At 33.8% G+C, this 23,804-nt stretch overlaps 4 long non-coding RNA genes across 4 annotated transcripts; all 4 read left to right on the top strand.

Moving 5' to 3' along the window:
• The first annotated feature begins 679 nt into the window (after positions 1–679).
• Positions 680–3,712, top strand: LOC146134810 (uncharacterized). The gene is made up of 4 exons (XR_014501580.1): positions 680–993; positions 1,262–1,310; positions 1,720–1,771; positions 2,091–3,712. It is a non-coding gene; the product is annotated as an uncharacterized LOC146134810 (long non-coding RNA).
• Positions 3,713–4,937: 1,225 nt separating this feature from the next.
• On the top strand, positions 4,938–6,289 carry LOC146134809 (uncharacterized). Its single transcript, XR_014501578.1, has 4 exons — positions 4,938–5,183; positions 5,452–5,500; positions 5,906–5,957; positions 6,131–6,289. It is a non-coding gene; the product is annotated as an uncharacterized LOC146134809 (long non-coding RNA).
• Positions 6,290–7,330: 1,041 nt separating this feature from the next.
• On the top strand, positions 7,331–8,842 carry LOC146134808 (uncharacterized). Its single transcript, XR_014501579.1, has 4 exons — positions 7,331–7,641; positions 7,903–7,951; positions 8,360–8,411; positions 8,731–8,842. It is a non-coding gene; the product is annotated as an uncharacterized LOC146134808 (long non-coding RNA).
• Positions 8,843–11,341: 2,499 nt separating this feature from the next.
• Positions 11,342–13,951, top strand: LOC146134807 (uncharacterized). Its single transcript, XR_014501606.1, has 4 exons — positions 11,342–11,982; positions 12,239–12,287; positions 13,076–13,116; positions 13,837–13,951. It is a non-coding gene; the product is annotated as an uncharacterized LOC146134807 (long non-coding RNA).
• Positions 13,952–23,804: the final 9,853 nt, after the last annotated feature.

Raw genomic sequence — 23,804 nt, 5'->3', positions numbered from 1 at the left:
TATAAGCTCAGCGACAAATCGATAATAAAATAATAAATGCATTTCGCAATTACTTCTTTACCCCGCATCGTTTAAGTTTGTCAACAGATACGTATTTCCTTAAAAAGGACAAGAAATGTTTTAGGGCTCATCAGTCATACATTTCACTTCAGAAAACATTTTCGAATCCTAGGGCGACATTGTTTCTAATGAATTAAAACATGTTTATCTTTAAAGTATTCTCTGCTTAAAAACCCTATTAGTTTGTTGGTCAACGTTGCGACATCCGAAAAGCTAGAATAAAGTTAGAAGTGTGTAGAAGTAAAAGAAGCATCTATTTTTTCGTTTTATAAAAATATACAGAAAAACCAATTGCACATCCGTGTGGGATGGTCAGTGTTGCAAAATTACCAGCAAGTTTAAACGCAATGTTTTCTGGGTGCGACGCGCGGGTCGGATTTGATTCAAGAGAGAAGTCCGTGGAAGTAAATACAAAACATTTTCTCCAAAACTTCAATATACAGCTTTGTTATCTGGTGGTTCGTCACGCACGTATTAATTTGAAATACTTCTTTCCGCACGTGAAATATTTATAGAACATTGCTCAAACAAATGTCGAATCTTCGCACGCGATTTGGCACTTAAGACAAGTGACCCGGTAAGTTCAAGTTCAGTCTGGAATTTAAAACGGAGCAACAAGACAGATCTAACTGACAAAATCGTTTTTTTTTTACTTTGTATATTTGTTGGGCGAAGTGCGAAATTCTAATTTTGCAGAATGTTTAAATAATTGTAATTATAATATATTGGGCCATAAGTAAATATAGCGCACCTAAACAGTGCCAGAGCGAATAATTGTAATAATAAAGGACCCCAATTAATTGTGGTTAGCTGTTTAGAGTACTCAAAAATTATAAAGAATAAAATGAACAAACTGATATTTGTTGCAATTGTTTGCATGACTTTACTGGTGTTTACAAACACAGTAGAATCCAAGGCAACATGTCTCAACTGGTAAGTTGGTTTAAACTTTAAAGGAACTATTGCATAGTTGAGAAAAAACTAACGATAACTAATAGTCTACTTTCATGTGGACACAAGTCGATTATAGTTTGGTTTAAGCATTTAATAATAAAAAGTGGTACAAAAAAATAATATTCTCCACCATACAAAGTTAATGTAAACCATCCTTTTAAATGATAAGCTAAACAATAAACATATTTCAACTTGCTATATAATAACTAATGCGACTATTTTTAAAACACTAAATTATTCCTGACAGTGCCCAGGCTTACCGTTGGCCGAGGTTTCCTCCACCGTCGGGTCTGAGGGTAAGTAGAACATACATTTTGATTTTTAGAAACCAAACCAAAAGTTTAAGCAGGCTTACATCTTGTTTTTTATGCAAGATGTTTAAATCAATGAAAGTTTAAAAGTTGCCAAGATACCCGATTTAATTGTTATGACTATATGACTACTTACAATTAGGTGATTGGTTGTTCAATATTTACATCTCTATTTTAGTCTTGTTTTTTTTTTACTAAAGAAAAAGCGATTCTGTTACATAGGTAACGTTGAAAAAATTATTTTTAAAACTGTTTTACGGATCATCATAACACCAAAGATTTGGATGGCCTTCTTTCAACGAGAAAATTAAACAATGTGGAGAAATAAGTTTTACTTTCTATTTAGGTAAAGGTATAAAACAATTGTCACTTACAAAATTCTTGATATTTTTAGGCAGCTATGAGGCATTTGACCAATTTCAAGGAGAATGAAAGAGAGTCTGAAGGTAAATATTATTACGATAATACTACTTTATATTGTTTGTTTGTGAATAAATGTAATGTCAAACTTTTTACCGAACACAATGTTAATGGCACTTTTAGATTCGATTCACAAATGTTACAAAACTTTTTCCTATACTTGGTATGTATACATTCCGAGAAAATGAAATCTTTTTGTTCATCATAAACCCTATAAACTAAAATATATCACAAAATAATGTTTGAAAATACGACCTTATAGATCTATATTTCAAACTACTAATTGCCATGTTACAAGTTAGTAACAGTATGCCTTCTCTATAAACTTTCAACTATATTTTACAGATGTTTAGCCCTGAAGGGCCCAGATATACCTGGCAGAAAGAAGACATCATCATGATTAATAATTGGTTTTGTCGCCAGCGTATATTCTGTTAATAAAATACCTAAAAAAGTACTTTCACAGTACAACAAATACATATAACATAATCGTATAACCATAGCAGGAAAGCTTTTAATAGCAAACATCGTTTTTTTGCTAAATCTGAAGGGTTTTAAATAAAAAAAACACCCATGTTTTTCAATGTTAAAAACTCAAACCTGTTGTTTAAACTATAGCTATTAATAAAACGAACCAAGTAAGCAAATCCCAAGGGAAAAGGAATTTATTATACAAAGTGACTCCGTACAATACCCTAATGCAATGCTTTTCAACCCGTGGGATGGTACGCACTTGTGTGGATGAAAACAAATTGTAATGCGGATGACAAACGTCGTGCGGAAAAATGTGCTGATGAAAATGGTGCATATTATTATTTATCATTATGTGTATTACAGTAATTAAATAAGCTGGTGCGCCCACTAATGCGTTACAGGTACAGGAATATAGTCTCACAGTGGTTAATTGCAGCTTAAGCCATTTATTTTATATCGGTCAAGGCTTGGGCTCATGGTTTTAATACACAAACCCTTTCATGGGTATTTCACAAATAAAACTAAAGGTTGCAAACTTACTGAGCTTGTTTCGCGCGGATGGAAATTTTAAAGGTTGAAAACCACTGCCCTAATGTATTTTAATATTAGGTAAAGGCGTATGTGCATAACTTGTAGTGGGTTGAAACAATATTTGAAACGGCCAACATTTACGATTAAAATATCCATGCTTATTTAGAAATGTCAAAAACAAATTGTTGGAAACAACAGGTTTGGCCATATGTAACCCGAAAGAAACATTATTATTTACCAGTGAATTAAACGTTCCTTGTCGACATTTTAGTGCTATTTTGTTAAATAAAAACAAATCAAGCTCAGGCAAAACACACTGCCTTACGCAGAGGTGTAAAACTAGACACAACTATTTAACAAATTATGGTTTAGTATAACTTTTAGAACGAATGGGTAATTTGTTTAACAAATTTGCAGTTTTGGGCATTTTTCGTGGTTTAGCAACTGCAGTTAAAACTGCTTGTCAGAAAACAACAAGCAAGACAAGCCAGTTGTTAGCGCTAGTTTTGAACTAAGCATTGCTTTTTGCTCTTGTTTGTCTTGTTCACATTCTCTCACAAAAAGCTGCGAGGGAGAAAAAATCCTTTTCCTTTGCAAAGAAGCTGTTAAAGATTGAGCAAGTTTATTTCAAGGGACAGTCGGTATACAACAAGTGCAAATCATGAATTATTCGGGATTGTGTTTATGTTTTTAGTGGTTTTGCTAAATGACCAGTTTGTCACGCATATCTTTGTAATTTACTACATTTTGTGTTTTTCTTCCACACCACTCGTATAATTAAAAAAGGGTTTCACAAAATGTTTGCCAAATCAACTAATTTTTAATTCCTGATTTATCCCAGTAAATTTTTGTATTGTGACTTTCAATCTGGCTAAAACCTAGCAGTGGTACATCCATTTTGTTTTCCTTTTTCCTTTTTTATCTCTTTTGCTTAACGTACTTTTTGCGCGACCTCAGAATTTCTTTGCGTTTTCTTGGCGGTGTTTTGCTTCAGGCATGGTGATTCCTTTTATTATTGCAGCTCTTTATTTTGCTATTTTAACGTTAGTATTGGTTTATACCTCGACTGAACTGTATTGTAATTCTGTACTTGGCTTTTTAGACTTATTTATATATATTTTTTGTGTTTCGTTGCATTTGCAAAATCTTAGCAGAACTGACGATGCTATTTACTTAACTGTAGTATTCTTCTCTTGTTGAATAAAGCTGTTCTGCCTCTATAAGTTCAATTAGTAACCGGGTGTAAACCAGCGACAAACCGACAGTGAAACAAGAAATGACGTTTTTATTTACCTCTTTTCCATAATACGTTCATGACTATGACGTTCTACCTAAACGCTGTATCATATGATCATTTCGTGAGTGTATCACGTGATTAATTAACATTCATCTAATGAGTAAGTCAAGATAAAAATTCACAACGGTTCGACCGGACTTGACCAGCATTGAAGTAAAATATTAAGGCAAGTCTTCGTGAATAAGTCACATGATCTCATCGTTCAAGTTTGACAGCAGATACGTATTTCCTTGGAAAGCACAATAATTGGTTAAGGACACATCAAACGTTACTTTGAAAATTATTTTCGGATCCCAGGATGACGTTTCGAATGCGTTAAAAAATTGTAACTGACAAATTTTTCGGTAAAAATACAATATTTTCGGACAAACATGCCTCACTTATGTATTCTCTGCTCGAAATCACTATTAGTTTGTTGGACAACGTTGCGACATCCGAAAAGAGCTAAAATAAAGTTAGAAGTTCGTAGAAGTAAAATAAACCTCAGAAAAACCAATTGCACATCCGTGTGGGATAGTCAGTGTTGCAAAATTACCAGCACGTTTAAACGCAACGTTTTCTGGGTGCGACGCGCGGGTCGGATTTGATTCAAGAGAGAAGTCCGTGGAAGTAAATACAAAACATTTTCTCCAAAACTTCAATATACAGCTTTGTTATCTGGTGGTTCGTCACGCACGTATTAATTTGAAATACTTCTTTCCGCACGTGAAATATTTATAGAACATTGCTCAAACAAATTTCGAATCTTCGCACGCGATTTGGCACTTAAGACAAGTTACCCAGTAAGCCCAAGTTCAGTCTGGAATTTAAAACGGAGCAACAAGACAGATCTAACTGACAAAAGCGTTTTTTTTACTTTGTATATTTGTTGGGCGAAGTGCGAAATTCTAATTTTGCAGAATGTTTAAATAATCGTAATTATAATATATTGGGCCATAAGTAAATATAGCGCACCCAAACAGTGCCAGAGCGAATAATTGTAATAATAAAGAACCCCAATTAATTGTGGTTAGCTGTCTAGAGTACTCAAAAATTATAAAGAATAAAATGAACAAACTGATATTTGTTGCAATTGTTTGCATGACTTTACTGGTGTTTACAAACACAGTAGAATCCAAGGCAACATGTCTCAACTGGTAAGTTGGTTTAAACTTTAAAGGAACTATTGCATAGTTGAGAAAAAAATAACGATAACTAATAGTCTACTTTCATGTGGACACAAGTCGATAATAGTTTGATTTAAGCATTTAATAATAAAAAGTGGTACAAAAAAATAATATTCTCCACCATACAAAGTTAATGTAAACCATCCTTTTAAATGATAAGCTAAACAATAAACATATTTCAACTTGCTATATAATAACTAATGCGACTATTTTTAAAACACTAAATTATTCCTGACAGTGCCCAGGCTTACCGTTGGCCGAGGTTTCCTCCACCGCCGGGTCTGAGGGTAAGTAGAACATACATTTTGATTTTTAGAAACCAAACCAAAAGTTTAAGCAGGCTTACATCTTGTTTTTTATGCAAGATGTTTAAATCAATGAAAGTTTAAAAGTTGCCAAGATACCTGATTTAATTGTTATGACTATGACTACTTACAATTAGGTGATTAGTTGTTCAATATTTACATCTCTATTTTAGTCTTGTTTTTTTTTACTAAAGAAAAAGCGATTCTGTTACATAGGTAACGTTGAAAAATTATTTTTAAAACTGTTTTACGGATCATCATAACACCAAAGATTTGGATGGCCTTCTGTCAACGAGAAAATTAAACAATGTAGAGAAATAAGTTTTACTTTCTATTTAGGTAAAGGTATAAAACAATTGTCACTTACAAAATTCTTGATATTTTTAGGCAGCTTTGAGGCATTTGACCAATTTCAAGGAGAATGAAAGAGAGTCTGAAGGTAAATATTATTACAATAGTATTTTTATATTGTTTGTACGTGAATAAACCTAATGTCAAACTTATAAACGAACAACATTTTAACACCACTTCTCAAATCGATCTACAATTTTAACAAACTGTTTTCCAATATTTTGTAAGCTTTTTCTATAAACTTTTAACTATATTTTACAGATGTTTAGTCCTGAATGGTCAGTCAAGCTACTCCTGGCAGCAAGAAAATGTATATTCTGTTAGTAGAACAACTGAAAAAACATATTCAGAGTATAACCAACATATAGCATAATCGTGTATCCATTTTTATATAATAAAAACTCATGTTTAAATTGCAAATTAGCATTGTATGGTAACCTAACTATAGCTATTAATAAAACAAGTTCGGATTCAAACCGCAAATCTCCAAAGAGTAAGGTTCTTTTTACGCAAGGTGGCGCCATAGGCCAACTTAATTTTTTTTAACCGGCATAAGGTGATAGGTGTAGTTGAGGTATATAATTATATATATATAGTCTTATGTGCATTAACGATTGCCGTTTTTATTGGGTTTCAGTTTTTGAGGTAGACTTGCGTTGGAGCAATTTTTCAAACCGCCAACGTTTTCGAATACAATATCCATACTTATTTAAAAATGTCAAAAAAGTATGCAAAGTTTATCGTTTTATTTCATTTTTATGTGACCCCACAACTGCTACTTACATGTTGACATTTTAACGTTAAATATGCACAAACGTCCATACTTTACAGTGGCGGGTTAAATGCATTTCGCAATTACTTCTTTACCCCGCATCGTTTAAGTTTGTCAACAGATACGTATTTCCTTAAAAAGGACAAGAAATGTTTTAGGGCTCAGCAGTCATACATTTCACTTCAGAAAACATTTTCGAATCCTAGGGCGACATTGTTTCTAATGAATTAAAACATGTTTATCTTTAAAGTATTCTCTGCTCGAAATCCCTATTAGTTTGTTGGTCAACGTTGCGACATCCGAAAAGAGCTAAAATAAAGTTAGAAGTTCGTAGAAGTAAAATAAACCTCAGAAAAAACAATTGCACATCCGTGTGGGATGGTCAGTGTTGCAAAATTACCAGCAAGTTTAAACGCAACGTTTTCTGGGTGCGACGCGCGGGTCGGATTTGATTCAAGAGAGAAGTCCGTGGAAGTAAATACAAAACATTTTCTCCAAAACTTCAATATACAGCTTTGTTATCTGGTGGTTCGTCACGCACGTATTAATTTGAAATACTTCTTTCCGCACGTGAAATATTTATAGAACATTGCTCAAACAAATGTCGATGCTTCGCACGCGATTTGGCACTTAAGACAAGTGACCCGGTAAGTTCAAGTTCAGTCTGGAATTTAAAACGGAGCAACAAGACAGATCTAACTGACAAAAGCGTTTTTTTACTTTGTATATTTGTTGGGCGAAGTGCGAAATTCTAATTTTGCAGAATGTTTAAATAATCGTAATTATAATATATTGGGCCATAAGTAAATATAGCGCACCTAAACAGTGCCAGAGCGAATAATTGTAATAATAAAGAACCCCAATTAATTGTGGTTAACTGTTTAGAGTACTCAAAAATTATAAAGAATAAAATGAACAAACTGATATTTGTTGCAATTGTTTGCATGACTTTACTGGTGTTTACAAACACAGTAGAATCCAAGGCAACATGTCTCAACTGGTGAGTTGATTTAAAGGAACTATTGTAGAGTTGAGAAAAAACTAACGATAAATAATAGTCTACTTTCATGTGGACACAAGTCGATTATAGTTTTATTTAAGCATTTAATAATAAAAAGTGGTACAAAAAAATAATATTCTCCACCATACAAAGTTAATGTAAACCATCCTTTTAAATGATAAGCTAAACAATAAACATATTTCAACTTGCTATATAATAACTAATGCGACTATTTTTAAAACACTAAATTATTCCTGACAGTGCCCAGGCTTACCGTTGGCCGAGGTTTCCTCCACCGCCGGGTCTGAGGGTAAGTAGAACATACATTTTGATTTTTAGAAACCAAACCAAAAGTTTAAGCAGGCTTACATCTTGTTTTTTCTGCAAGATGTTTAAATCAATGAAAGTTTAAAAGTTGCCAAGATACCTGATTTAATTGTTATGACTATATGACTACTTACAATTAGGTGATTGGTTGTTCAATATTTACATCTCTATTTTAGTCTTGTTTTTTTTTTACTAAAGAAAAAGCGATTCTTTTACATAGGTAACGTTGAAAAATTATTTTTAAAACTGTTTTACGGATCATCATAACACCAAAGATTTGGATGGCCTTCTGTCAACGAGAAAATTAAACAATGTAGAGAAATAAGTTTTACTTTCTATTTAGGTAAAGGTATAAAACAATTGTCACTTACAAAATTCTTGATATTTTTAGGCAGCTATGAGGCATTTGACCAATTTCAAGGAGAATGAAAGAGAGTCTGAAGGTAAATATTATTACGATAATACTACTTTATATTGTTTGTTTGTGAATAAATGTAATGTCAAACTTTTTACCGAACACAATGTTAATGGCACTTTTAGATTCGATTCACAAATGTTACAAAACTTTTTCCTATACTTGGTATGTATACATTCCGAGAAAATGAAATCTTTTTGTTCATCATGAACCCTATAAACTAAAATATATCACAAAATAATGTTTGAAAATACGACCTTATAGATCTATATTTCAAACTACTAATTGCCATGTTACAAGTTAGTAACAGTATGCCTTCTCTATAAACTTTCAACTATATTTTACAGATGTTTAGCCCTGAAGGGTCCAGATATACCTGGCAGAAAGAAGACATCATCATGATTAATAATTGGTTTTGTCGCCAGCGTATATTCTGTTAATAAAATACCTAAAAAAGTACTTTCACAGTACAACAAATACATATAACATAATCGTATAACCATAGCAGGAAAGCTTTTAATAGCAAACATCGTTTTTTTGCTAAATCTGAATGGTTTTAAATAAAAAAAACACCCATGTTTTTCAATGTTAAAAACTCAAACCTGTTGTTTAAACTATAGCTATTAATAAAACGAACCAAGTAAGCAAATCCCAAGGGAAAAGGAATTTATTATACAAAGTGACTCCGTACAATACCCTTATGCAGTGCTTTTCAACCCGTGGGATGGTACGCACTTGTGTGGATGAAAACAAATTGTAATGCGGATGACAAACGTCGTGCGGAAAAATGTGCGGATGAAAATGGTGCATATTATTATTTATCATTATGTGTATTACAGTAATTAAATAAGCTGGTGCGCCCACTAATGCGTTACAGGTACAGGAATATAGTCTCACAGTGGTTAATTGCAGCTTAAGCCATTTATTTTATATCGGTCAAGGCTTGGGCTCATGGTTTTAATACACAAACCCTTTCATGGGTATTTCACAAATAAAACTAAGGTTGCAAACTTACTGAGCTTGTTTCGCGCGGATGGAAATTTTAAAGGTTGAAAACCACTGCCCTAATGTATTTTAATATTAGGTAAAGGCGTATGTGCATAACTTGTAGTGGGTTGAAACAATATTTGAAACCGCCAACATTTACGATTAAAATATCCATGCTTATTTAGAAATGTCAGCAGAGTAGGGAAAGTTTATCGTTTTTTTTTTTCGTTTTTTTTGTGATTCCTCCGACTGCTATACTTACATGTTCACATTATAACCGTTAAATATGCTCAAATATACATAGTTTTAAGGGCAGCAGGGAAGCAAATCGCGTTGCTTTTAAATTTAAAAAACATAATTGCGTTTGGAAACAACAGGTTTGGCCATATGTAACCCGAAAGAAACATTATTATTTACCAGTGAATTAAACGTTCCTTGTCGACATTTTAGTGCTATTTTGTTAAATAAAAACAAATCAAGCTCAGGCAAAACACACTGCCTTACGCAGAGGTGTAAAACTAAACACAACTATTTAACAAATTATGGTTTAGTATAACTTTTAGAACGAATGGGTAATTTGTTTAACAAATTTGCAGTTTTGGGCATTTTTCGGGGTTTAGCAACTGCAGTTAAAACTGCTTGTCAGAAAACAACAAGCAAGACAAGCCAGTTGTTTGCGCTAGTTATGAACTAAGCATTGCTTTTTGCTCTTGTTTGTCTTGTTCACATTCTCTCACAAAAAGCTGCGAGGGAGAAAAAATCCTTTTCCTTTGCAAAGAAGCTGTTAAAGATTGAGCAAGTTTATTTCAAGGGACAGTCGGTATACAACAAGTGCAAATCATGAATTATTCGGGATTGTGTTTATGCTTTTAGTGGTTTTGCTAAATGACCAGTTTGTCACGCATATCTTTGTAATTTACTATATTTTGTGTTTTTCTTCTACACCACTCGTTTAATTAAAAAAGGGTTTCACAAAATGTTTGCCAAATCAACTAATTTTTAATTCCTGATTTATCCCAGTAAATTTTTGTATTGTGACTTTCAATCTGGCTAAAACCTAGCAGTGGTACATCCATTTTGTTTTCCTTTTTCCTTTTTTATCTCTTTTGCTTAACGTACTTTTTGCGCGACCTCAGAATTTCTTTGCGTTTTCTTGGCGGTGTTTTGCTTCAGGCATGGTGATTCCTTTTATTATTGCAGCTCTTTATTTTGCTATTTTAACGTTAGTATTGGTTTATACCTCGACTGAACTGTATTGTAATTCTGTACTTGGCTTTTTAGACTTATTTATATATATTTTTTGTGTTTCGTTGCATTTGCAAAATCTTAGCAGAACTGACGATGCTATTTACTTAACTGTAGTATTCTTCTCTTGTTGAATAAAGCTGTTCTGCCTCTAAAAGTTCAATTAGTAACCGGGTGTAAACCAGCGACAAACCGACAGTGAAACAAGAAATGACGTTTTTATTTACCTCTTTTCCATAATACGTTCATGACTATGACGTTCTACCTAAACGCTGTATCATATGATCATTCCGTGAGTGTATCACGTAATTAATTAACATTCATCTAATGAGTACGTCAAGATAACAATTCACAACGGTTCGACCGGACTTGACCAGCATTGAAGTAAAATATTAAGGCAAGTCTTCGTGAATAAGTCACATGATCTCATCGTTCAAGTTTGACAGCAGATACGTATTTCCTTGGAAAGCACAATAATTGGTTAAGGACACATCAAACGTTACTTTGAAAATTATTTTCGGATCCCAGGATGACGTTTCGAATGCGTTAAAAAATTGTAACTGACAAATTTTTCGGTAAAAATACAATATTTTCGGACAAACATGCCTCACTTATGTATTCTCTGCTCGAAATCCCTATTAGTTTGTTGGACAACGTTGCGACATCCGAAAAGAGCTAAAATAAAGTTAGAAGTTCGTAGAAGTAAAATAAATCTCAGAAAAACCAATTGCACATCCGTGTGGGATGGTCAGTGTTGCAAAATTACCAGCACGTTTAAACGCAACGTTTTCTGGGTGCGACGCGCGGGTCGGATTTGATTCAAGAGAGAAGTCCGTGGAAGTAAATACAAAACATTTTCTCCAAAACTTCAATATACAGCTTTGTTATCTGGTGGTTCGTCACGCACGTATTAATTTGAAATACTTCTTTCCGCACGTGAAATATTTATAGAACATTGCTCAAACAAATTTCGAATCTTCGCACGCGATTTGGCAATTAAGACAAGTTACCCAGTAAGCCCAAGTTCAGTCTGGAATTTAAAACGGAGCAACAAGACAGATCTAACTGACAAAAGCGTATTTTTTACTTTGTATATTTGTTGGGCGAAGTGCGAAATTCTAATTTTGCAGAATGCTTAAATAATCGTAATTATAATATATTGGGCCATAAGTAAATATAGCGCACCTAAACAGTGCCAGAGCGAATAATTGTAATAATAAAGAACCCCAATTAATTATGGTTAGCTGTTTAGAGTACTCAAAAATTATAAAGAATAAAATGAACAAACTGATATTTGCTGCAATTGTTTGCATGACTTTACTGGTGTTTACAAACACAGTAGAATCCAAGGCAACATGTCTCAACTGGTAAGTTGGTTTAAACTTTAAAGGAACTATTGTATAGTTGAGAAAAACCTAACGATAACTAATAGTCTACTTTCATGTGGACACAAGTCGATTATAGTTTGGTTTAAATATTAAAACAATACAAAGTGGTACAAACGATAATATACTCCACTATACAAAGTTAGTGTAAACCACACTTGTAAATGATAAACGTATTTAAACTCACTATAAAATAACTAATGCGACCATATTTAAAACATTAAATTATTCCTGACAGTGCCCAGGCTTACCATAGACCGAGGCATCCTTCACCGACGGGTCTGAGGGTAAGTAGAACATACATTTTGATTTTTAGAAACCAAACCAAAAGTTTAAGCAGGCTTACATCTTGTTTTTTCTGCAAGATGTTTAAATCAATGAAAGTTTAAAAGTTTCCAAGATACCTGATTTAATTGTTATGACTATATGACTACTAACAATAAGGTGATTAGTTGTTCAATATTTACATCACTATTTTAGTTTTGTTTTTACTAAAGAAAAAGCGATACTGTAACACATATAACCAGTGGTGGGATTCAGCCGGGTCGCACCGATTCTATAGAACCGTCTCGCGGAATTTTATCAGATTAGCGAACCGGTTAGCATTACTGGTTACTGCCAATGGCTTTTTTCATGTTATTTCATACTTTGATGTTTGAGATCCAAGTAGCTCACGTTATCTTTTTTCAAAACGTGCAATGGTCAAGGTCGCACGTAACAGTCATAGATTGTGTTAATTTTTATAATTGTAGTAATTTTCCTTTTGAGAGTGGCTGTGCTACTGCTGTTAGCAGTGAGGCGATTCAGCTGGTTCGAAGTTCGCAACATTCGGTTAAACCTTGGGTTGCATCCTGTTCTTGCAATTACTTTAATCATTTCCTGAAAAATATGACTTTTGTGATAGAACCGGCTGACAAAAAATTGAATCCCACCACTGTATAAAGTGTTTTACGGATGGGTCTTCTTTCAACGAGAAAATTAAACAATGTAGAGAAATCAGTTTTACTTTCTATTTAGGTAAGGTATAAAACAATTGTCACTTACAAAATTCTTGATATTTCCAGGCATTTGTAAGGCATTTGACCAATTTCAAGGAGAACGAAAGAGAGTCTGAAGGTAAATATTATTACGATAATACTGCTTTATATTGTTTCTATGTGAAAAAACCTACTGTCAAACTTATAACCGAACAAAATTTTAACCCCACTTCTTAAATCGATGCACAAATTTTACAAAAAACTTTTCTTGTATTTGGTTTGTATGCATTTCGAGAAAAACTTGGTTGTTCATCGTAAACCCTAAAAGTAAATTATATCACGAGATGATGTTCGGAAACAAGACTTCAAACACCTATATTTCAAACCAGGGATGCGGAATCAGAGTCGGAGTCGGGACCCGTCACTCGAGGAGTCGGACTCGGGACTCGAGTAAGACCGGTAAAACTACCCGAGTCCCGAGTCCCGAGTCCGACGTGCGCATGCGCAGTATCTAATCTTAAAACTGTTAGGGCGGCAAAATGTAAGTTGTAAAAGTGTAATAGCAAATGGGAAAATATTTTTAAAACATGTAATACGGGTGGATCAATTATCACACCAATATGAGTGGATTACAGAAAATGCACCTTAATTTAGTTGCGTAAATGGGTAAAATACAAGCTGTAGAGTCAGAGCTGGACTCGAGACTCGAGAAAATCTTACATTTGGCCGGAGTCGGACTCGGGAGTCGGACTCTGGTTGTTTTTAACCGACTCCGCAGCCCCGTTTCAAACTACTTATTGCCATGTTAAAAGTTAGTAACAGTATGATTTCTCTATAAACTTTGAAGTATATTTTACAGATGTATAATCCTGAATGGTCAGCCAAGCTATACCTGTCAGTAAGAAGAGGTCATCAATATTAATAAACGGCTTTGTCGCCAATGTATATTCTGGTAATAAAATAACTGAAAAAAATACTTTCAGAGTAGGCTACAACAAATATATTACATAATCGTATAGCCAAAGAAAGAGTGATGGTTTGCTGACTGGTTATAACTGCAACGTTACAACAAGATTGAAACAACACATTAACTGTGCATTAAGGCTGCTAATTTTTTTTTAATTTTTGCACATTTTATCGTACACAAAAATGCTTTAATAAGCTTACCAATATAGCAAAAAAAATTGGAATGCTAAAGAATTTGAAATCTCTCTTTGCACCCTTGAGCGGTAAAAGGTGGTTCCTTGTCTAAAACGACTGCATTTACCTCACATATGTCACAATTTTGACTGGGTTTGGCCGATTTTGCACTGACATTCGTATTTGTCACTGGCATCTTTGAGGCTTTGGATTACTATTGCCGGCGACTAGCAGGAATCAAATCCCTTTAAGGCGAGAGCGCAAATCAAATTTGATGCACAAATAAATCAAGCTGGCCAGAACGCTTTTTGGGCGGAGCTCTGGACAAAGTAACTGGGATGGGCAGGAACTTTTTATCTTAGCTGGTGTTTTAAGGGTTTGACGTAATAAAGGGAAATCTCCTAATTCTTAGCCAGAGTTACGTTTTTTAAATTAAGCATTATTTGGCTCGGCGCTTAGAGATTGTGGGTCGGCGTGTTTCGTCATTTAAAACACACTAAATCATATTATCGTGTACAACCTGCAGAACTTTATATTGTAAGTATAAAAGAAAAAAAATATTTTTAATAGTTTTTCAACCTGATTGAACCGTGTGTCTCCCACACGCAACCGGTCTATTTTTAGTGTTTGGCTAACTGCAGATAGCAAGGTTTGCCAGGAAACCAACAGATGAAGCCAGTCGGTAGCTGGACACTCACATGGTCACCGGTCACCGCAAAAGAACAATGCTTTGCTAGAATTGTTAAAGCTTAATGAACGTGCGGGGCTTGTTCAAACATTCTACCAAAAAGTTCAGAGGAAGTAAAACGTCTTTACTTCGCACGAAATCTTACAGAGCAAAACTATTCAGGCGAGACATCGCACTTAGAAAAGAAGGCCGACCTTTGGTGAAACTCGTTTGGCTTTTTTGTAAAAGATTTTTTGATAAATTTCTCACTCAAAAACATTTTAAAATGTTACACAAGCTATTTAATCGCTTAAAACAGTGGTTCTCAACCTTTTCTTTCTTTTGTGGCCCTTTTTTGGTGCACGAAAATTCTGTGGCTCAATACATTTTTCATGAAAGAACAAACTATGAAAAAGGTTTAGAACAAAAAAATACTGGAAACGGATTATTTATTCATCCGTGCATTAGTAAAATATTTGCTAATGAACAATACATTTATATTTTATTTTAATTCCTTCTCAATATCTCCCCAAGCCACTATTTCTGTAAAATTAGGTATAGTGTCACAAAAGAAACTAAATTCTGCAATAAATCTAGTTTCTTCAAATTGGTTTGTGGCCCACCTAAAAAGGTTCCCATGGCCCACTAGTGAGCCATGGCCCACTGGTTGAGAACCGCTGTTCTAAAAGCTCAACCGGTAAGCAGTGACGGACCCACAATAAAATGGTAAAGCCCTTTGTAATTACCAATGTACCCCAAAGAGGGTTTTAACTTTCGTATTGGGGCCGCTTTTAGATGCAAATTGCTTTTTGTAAAACTCAACTTCTAAGGTCATTTAAAGTCTCAGCTATTTTCAAGTACTCGTTTGGGAGATTGTTGCCTTTGTTAACATAAAAGTTTCCAATAACAAAGATATATTTTAACTTTATTATTTTTAGAATTCTAAATTTCAATTTACAATATAAAATCAAAGCGAAAGGTAAAAAAATTGTGTAGAATTTCATGTGTGAAAAAAAACAAACTTTGGGCGTTTTCTCTTGGAATTTAGATTTTGAATCAAATTTGCTGCTTTAATTTTTGCATCATTAATCATGATTACGCAGAGTCGCATAAAACTAACCACAACGATACCAAATTAGAAATAAAATAAAATAAATGAATTGTTTAAATGAGCATCACAGTTTTTTTCAATAAAAACAGCTTGTTATAAAATTAAATCTTCCATTGCTTTAGGTCTTTATGAATAACATTGCGAAAATGCTATAGTTTTATATTACTAACATACCTTTAAGATAATTAAAAATTAAAAAAAAAAACACATCTAGAAACATCATAAACTATGGTGCGATAACAATTTCACGATTTCTATTGGCACAACAACGTTAGAAAAAGTTACGAATTGAGTATATAAAAATGCAACCTAACGATTAAGAAGAGACGCGTCACGCGATTAAGTTGAAAAAGACAAACAGAAAACATTTCTTAGTCTCAAGGACCCCATTTACCCTTGATTGACAAGTTACCATGGTTCACTTCAGTCTAGTGACTCTGCAAACGACGCGTTTTTAGATCTTAGGCTGAAGAAAAAGGCATTTAGTAGTTAAATTTGTTGTTATTCACGTGATCTACGTCTTAAAGCAGTGGAAGGTTTGGTTTGGGTGACCGCTAATTAGTTTTAAGAGACCGCAAGTGTTTCATTTAAATACCAAAAAATAACCACTTTACAAGTCCAAATTTTGGGAAACCGCTGGAGAAATTTGGGGGACCCTTTCGGTCCCCAAAAACACCTTAAAAAAACACTGGTCCGGACAGCCAGTCGAACCATATTTTTTGCTATATGTTTTTTAAACTGTATGCAATTAAAAAAAATTTGCGCTTATATTCTTCGTTTTATAGCATGTTTTACATTATGACATAGCAGTGTTTTTTGCATCAAGGCGCCGTGTAACATTTCACCTTAAAATCAAAATCCTTAGTCGGCCACGTAGTAGTTTTACGTGGTGGGCCTTCGATAGCTCTGAAAGAGTACTTTGGGCCGCGACAAAAAAGTCTGCCGACCACTGTCTTAAACTATCTTATTTGACCAGTTGTTCAAAAATTATCTCAGTTCTAAATTCAACCTGCAGAAAGGTGTTTCAAGCAATTATCTTTGTTTTGAAATAACTTTAGCTCTAGTTAGTTTGAGGTGAATTAGCGAGGGCGTAAATTAAATTGGCAGTACAAGGAAATCAAGCAGACCAGAACGCCTTGTATTTCGCGCAGCACTCACGCGAATATTTGGGGATGGGCGGGGCTTAATTAGTTTGACATTACTTTAAGAAGTCTAACGTCTCCAAGAAAATTTGTCTATTGTCATTTTAAGGATATAACATTGCTTAAAGTTGTGGCGATTAGCAGAGAACAGATTGGCAACAAAGTAGAGTAAAATATTTAACAAAATTAAACTTTATCTTCTCAATTATATGGAATAGAGATACTCTATCATACTAAGGGTTAGGTTTGTTTTAACACACGGGCTTTATTACTTCATAGCTCTCTCAGCTCAACACAACTTGACCATCTGACAATAACCCTACCAAATCGTGTATAAATTTTTGGTGCTGCGTAGAAATTAAGCTGCTCTTTATTTACCCTATAACAGGTTCGTAAACTGGGATCCATGGACCCCTTGGGGCCTAATTAAACAACTAGTATATACTTAAAAAGTAATAAACTTTTCAAAGAAAACACTTTAATTAAAAATTAAACGGTTTTGCACTTAATGTATAGTTAGACTCCATTTAACTTTCACATTTTTCGGACCGAAATAACAGAGTTATGAAGTCAATTTGTATTGCGACGTCATATTATGACGTCATTTTGGAGCATTTCTAGCCTACCTGGGTCCATGCAAAGCAAAAAAAAAATTAGGGGTCCGCGGTAAAAAAATTTGAAGAACCCCTGCCGTATAACATGTTGAAAATATGTTGGAGACGAGTTGCGACGAGTTATTCAAACAAACACTTTGCAACGTTTTTCTAGTCGAAGGTTACGGTATATATCAAAGGTGGGCAACCTACGGCCCACGGCTCATATCCGGCCCGACAACCAATATTATACGTCCCGCCAACTCTTTATTGAGGTTTATTTTTTAGCTATTTCAACTAGTTAAATGCTATTTTTTTTCAGCCTAAAGGCGTAGTGTCCACTCAGGATTGGAACTATCAACAATCGAAGTTTCGCCAACTCATTGCATTTTGAATGTATAATTGTCCTTTAAAATTGTTTACGGCCCGTATAGACCTTCCTGAGTTTGGTTTTGGCCCGCGACTAGGAAAAGGAACATCTGTTATAATCAAACAGATCGGACAATGAGTGGCCGTCAAGTCCATTTGGAATCATTCGCCGGTAATTGGCTGGATTCACGTTAAAGTCAATCCGCGGCGCTTGTGACAAACTGCACAAACACGAATGTGGTTTTTGAACAGAAAATGAGTGGCCGTCATGATCGTGTTAAGCTGAACTGCCGATGTCCACACGCGATATTTTTTTTCACAGAAAAAGTTAATTATTTTTTTACCCTCACGCGATTTGGAGTTTAAAACTTGTTGACTGACCAGTATGGACTCGTTTGAAGTTTAAAAGCAGCAAGGAAATGTATATTATTGAGATAAAATTTAAGAATTAGGGAATACTTCAACGAACGAATAAAAACTGCACGTAGATGCGAAAAAACTGTAAAAAATATGCCATTTTTTATAGTGCAAACTGATTAGCGCTTTCAAATATGCCAGATACTGAAAATGAGTGCTAAGTTAGTTGCTAACTAACAGAAATGTTTGCTTTTTGTTAAGCTAACAGTCATACCATACCTGGTAAGTGATTGTGATAACGAAGCGAATACAAAAATGAATTAGAAATTGTTTTGACTCGATAATAATTTATGCTTTTTAGTCAACAGTAATCTAAACGAAAATGAACAAACTGCTTTTTGTTTCAATTGTTTGCATGGTTTTGCTGGTGTTTGCAAATACAGCGGAATCTGGACCATCATGTCTCAACTGGTAAGCTTCACCAGAAGCTTATATTATTTGAAGATTGTAAGATTTAAATTACAAGTGGTCTAAAAAGTCGAATTTTATTTTGGTTTACTGATAATTAGGTAAACAAGACTTTACTTTAAGGGCACCGGTAAGTCTATAAAAACGTGGTGGCGCATTTTGAAAAAATAGTAAGCACGGATTTTCTTTTAGTAAATCGGTATTTCTCTTAAACTGTTGCAACTTTATTGCAAAGGCTTCAAATTGTTGGATAAAAAAAAATTAGCTTTACCCTTTTAAACTGAATATATAACGATTTATAGAATGTAACTTACATTTAATTTTTTTTAGAAGTTTGAAAAAGCTTTTTGAACCCGTATTATTAATCCTTCGAAACTGTTTTATAGTCAAAATCGTCCTCAAAACCTTTTTTGTAAACCGAATTTAATTTGTCGTGTAGTTCCAAATCTGAGCAAGATGGAGCACGTAAAAAACAATCTGGCACCAAAAGACAAAATGGAAACAAACCACTGGGTCTAATCGTAAGTGTAGATGTATATTTTAAATTTCATCATTAAAATAACCAGGTTCGTCGGTAGCATGGTTGATCTATAACAGGGGTGACCAATAGACAAAATACCAAAACCTCATTTCTTATAATTTTACGGTTAGGGCGATGGTAAGTCTTTATTCCAGGTGCGCCGAATCAAAAAGGACACACTAGAACTGTCGATAAAAAGGTACGAGAAAAATAAAAAAAGGCAAACATAACGCTTCGATAATCCGGGTCGGTGTAGTTTCTCTACACGCTTTAAAAGTTTTGAAACTAAAACGACCTATATCTTGTTACGGCTATTTGCAATATTGGGAAATTTAATTGAAAAGCTATTATGTGCCTAATTAGTTTTACTACTAAAATTTAGCAATTTTTTTTAAAAAACTTGAATAGGTTAAAATGTTTAAACTGATAATAATTTTTTCTTTTTCAGGGCAACTTAATGCTTCTAAGTGACCAAAGGAGAATTGATTACCGTTAGCTTCTGATGGTAAATAGCACATTTGTTCTATTAGCATTTACTCCATATTGATATAATTTAAATTATTTTTGTACTAGAAAATGTTGTCTCTAATTATTACTTTTATTCAGGTATAACTGCTTTCCTGTTTTTTTTTGTTATTTATTCGTTTTTTTTGTTTTTACAGATGATGTATCAGTCTAAAAGCTGTTTATATTCAATTGCTGGTAGATGGATATCACCATATTATGTTAACAAACTAACAGTCTACTTTGATTTGTCGAAATTTGTCGTGTTAATAAAAAAATAGTATCTTAACAACATAACATTATATATATTCTAACTGATATGTTTAGTAGTTTGGGATGCAAAGTATTTTAAATTTTGTAATAATGGGAATAGAGCGTTTTGAGTTAAATTGCGATTCATAGGATATGTAAAACTCTAGAGTTAAGAACACGGCCTTTTTGATGGTATAAAATTTACTGCAAACACTGCATATATACCATTGGGTTAAAATTTAAATGAATTTTGATGATGTATCATTCTAAATTTTAGATGATGTATCATTCTAAAAGCTGTTTATATTCAATTGCTGGTCGCCGGATATCACCATAATATGTTAATAAACTAACAGTCTATTTGCACTTGTGGAAATTTGTAGTGTGAGTAAAAAATAAATAAATTAAAAACGATTTTACACATATAAAACAGAAAGGAAACATTTTGTACAAGAAACAAAATTATGACAATTAAGCTGAGAATAAATTTTAAAATTAGATTTGACAAATGCGGTATTACCTTTCTTTAAATGAAGAACAAATAAAAATCAAACATTCTCTTATTGCAAACGTACGACAAAGCTTGCTTTCTTCTTCACATATTTCTTTTGGTAACACAAGCTACTTTGTTTTGATCCGGAACCCAGCAAAAAGACCGGAACTAGAATAACATCATTGTAGAAATGAAACACAGTTCGGAATAAAACCAAAATAGAATTAATACCAAATCGTCTTAAGAACGTTACAATCGGATTAACTGCTAAATCTGTCGAAAAAATTGAATGGCCAGAATAAAGCCTAAACAACACTGAATCTAACCCCACCATTAACACCCCTAATAGTTTAAACCCAAAACCATGACACCAAAACGGCTGATCCCGATCGTTCCATACCCTCTCCCTACAGTTTCATGCGTTACTTAGTCCTTTAAGATTCCACCGAAACAACAGGTTTAGATCTTTTTACACTATTTTGTATTTGGCTTTATTATGTCGTTGGTGTTAATGCTATTGAATTATAGATTATTCTGCTTTGGATTGTTGCACTGTAGGTCCTATTGCGCGTTTAATCTGAACCGTTCCCTCGAAATACTTCATACTTTATGGTGCAGACAACAATAGAATAAGCTTTTTTCTCCTTTTCTGGCTTGATCTGTTTTGTCACGTTAAAGAAACAACAGTATCGGCATTTTGTCTCTTAATTTTATGTTTTTCAAGTAACTATTTCAAAGTGTGTAGAAATGTTGCCTACTAATGCTTAACATTTACCGGAAAATCAACATTTTGTTGTTGTAGCAGACCAGTGATTTTCAACCCGGGGTATTGGGGCATATTTTGAAATCTATCTGATTTTTGCTTAACTCTAACAACTTTTGTGTAAGATTAGAGTGGAATAAATCCAATTAAAACTTCCTACGTTGTGTAGAGTTGATGTGTGTCCAGTTTCGTTCTTTGTGACATTCTAGTGAATTGCCAACGGAAACATCCTATAGGGGTGCCGCTATCTATGTAGTATTTCTGAGGGGTTCCGCAAGCCATAAAATGTGGCAAGCACTGCTGTAGACTGAAATAGGAAATACGTTTCTCTCCTTTAGAGTTTGAGCTTTCATTACAAACATATGACAAACTTTTGCAGTGAGTTATTTTTTTATTTTTTTAATGAGTTCTGAATCAACCATTAAGCAATATAAACATGTACTTAGGGCACCTAGAGAAAGATGCGCCATAAAACATTTATTGTCGGATTTGCATTATATTTGTCCCAAACCCTAATCATTTTACGATAACAGGATTTGAGTCACAATAAGCGCAAATTCATAATATATGCAAATATTTAAAAAAATAGTATTGACAATTGTTAGGCCTATATGGTCCAGGTTTGTCTTTATTTTGCATTAACTGATTTCATTTTTTTCAATAATAGATATATTGGGTGTACCCAGTGTTGTAATGACTTAAGTCAAAGATCAAGTCTTTTGGGAAAATGACTTGGGTTAAAATAAATTGCTTTAATTAAGCTCTTGTTATATGCTGTTTTTATGTTATTTTTGACTTGAGTTGCTCATAATAATCGGAGGAGTTTGCCGGTTTTCATAATTTAAAGTTTTATTTTTTGGGCTTGACTTGAAGTTGAGTTGCTCTAATTATGACTTGACTGGGACTTGACTTGTTATTTATTCAAAAATACTTGACTTGGACTTAAGTCATTTCAAAATGACTTGTTTACAACACTGGGTGTACCACAATCTTGTAATTTCTTAGGCCACCTGGCAGGGTTAATCCGAACTACAAGTTGTCCTGCTCTAAACCTTTTTCTAGTGAATGTCCAACCTTTCTATTTTAAAAAGTCAATAATACAACGTAAATTTCCCATGTTCTACGCAGGGCTACAGGGTCGGACTCGGGCTCGAGTGAAACCGCGTAAAATTTTCTGGGTCACGAGCCCGTCGTGCGCATGCGCAGTACCAACTTTATAACTGATATGGCCGCAAACTGTTAATTGTAAAGGTATATGGCGGAATATGTATTGTGGATGGTTGAGTTATATAACACACCTATAAGGGAAATTGAAAACCCACCTTAATTTACTTGTTTAAATGGGTGAAATACAAGCTGCAGAGTCGCAGCCGGACGCGGGACGAAATCGAGTCAAATCTATTTTTTTGGCCAGGGTCGGATTTTGGATTTAGACTCGGGTTATTTTTCCGACTTCAAAGCCCTGGTTCTACGTACACTAGATTAAAAACATATGAATAATGACTGTATCACTTCTTTTTTTCCCCTTTTCATGTTTTTCGTGGATTTTTTTGAACGCTTTAGAAATGCTTTAAATCCCAAAAAATTCTAAAAATTCATCAACGTTTTTTATTTTTTATTTTTAGTTTTTGTTTTTTATTGTTCTACTTAAACGCTATGCAAGAATAGAAAATTCATTTCCCGTTTTGAGTTTTGGCAAACATATGACGAACAATTGTGTTGAGATTTTTCCCCGTACTTTGTTTACAATGCAACTTTGTCCTGTTCTGAACTTTTTTCTTGGAAATGTAATATTTTTTTATTTTGAACAGTCAATAATAAAACTTACGTTTCCTATTTTCTACGTACACTAGATTAAAAACATGTGGACAATGATCGTATCACGTCTTTTTTTTTCCATTTTCAAATTTTTTCGTGGATTTTTTTGAGCGCTTTAGAAATGCTTTAAATCCCCAAAATTTCTAAAAAATCATCAACGTTTTTTCATTGTTTCATTTAAACGCTTTCAGCAAGAATAGAAAATGCTTTTCCGTTTTAAATTGAGCTTTTATTGCAAACATACGACAAAGCTTGCTTTCTTCACACATATTTCTATTTAGTAGCTTATGCTGGCTTGTTTAACTTCAACCATAAAACCGAAACTAGAACAACATCGGTAGGAATAAACCACAGTTCGGATTAAGACCAATATAGAGTTACTATCTACTAGTCGTAATAACGTATGTATCGTAATAAGTCCTAAGCCGGTCTGGAGAAAAACTGGACGATCTTCGTTTAGTATTGCACGTGGTGAAAGGCGTGCTTGCAATAGTTCCGTTCATTGAACTTGAAAACTGCGCTGCTGATATTCCAATTATGTATGATTCTACCACAATTAATCACATATATTTCACGGTCTTGGTTTATATTTTTGCCTAAAGTTAACGATTGCACACTGTGATTTCGCAG

This window comes from Ascidiella aspersa, chromosome 8 (assembly GCF_963924565.1).
Source record: "Ascidiella aspersa chromosome 8, kaAscAspe10.2, whole genome shotgun sequence".
In the NCBI taxonomy this organism is placed as follows: Eukaryota; Metazoa; Chordata; class Ascidiacea; order Phlebobranchia; family Ascidiidae; genus Ascidiella; species Ascidiella aspersa.
Note: the sequence above shows the minus strand (reverse complement) of the source record. Positions and strands in the feature narration are given on the sequence as shown.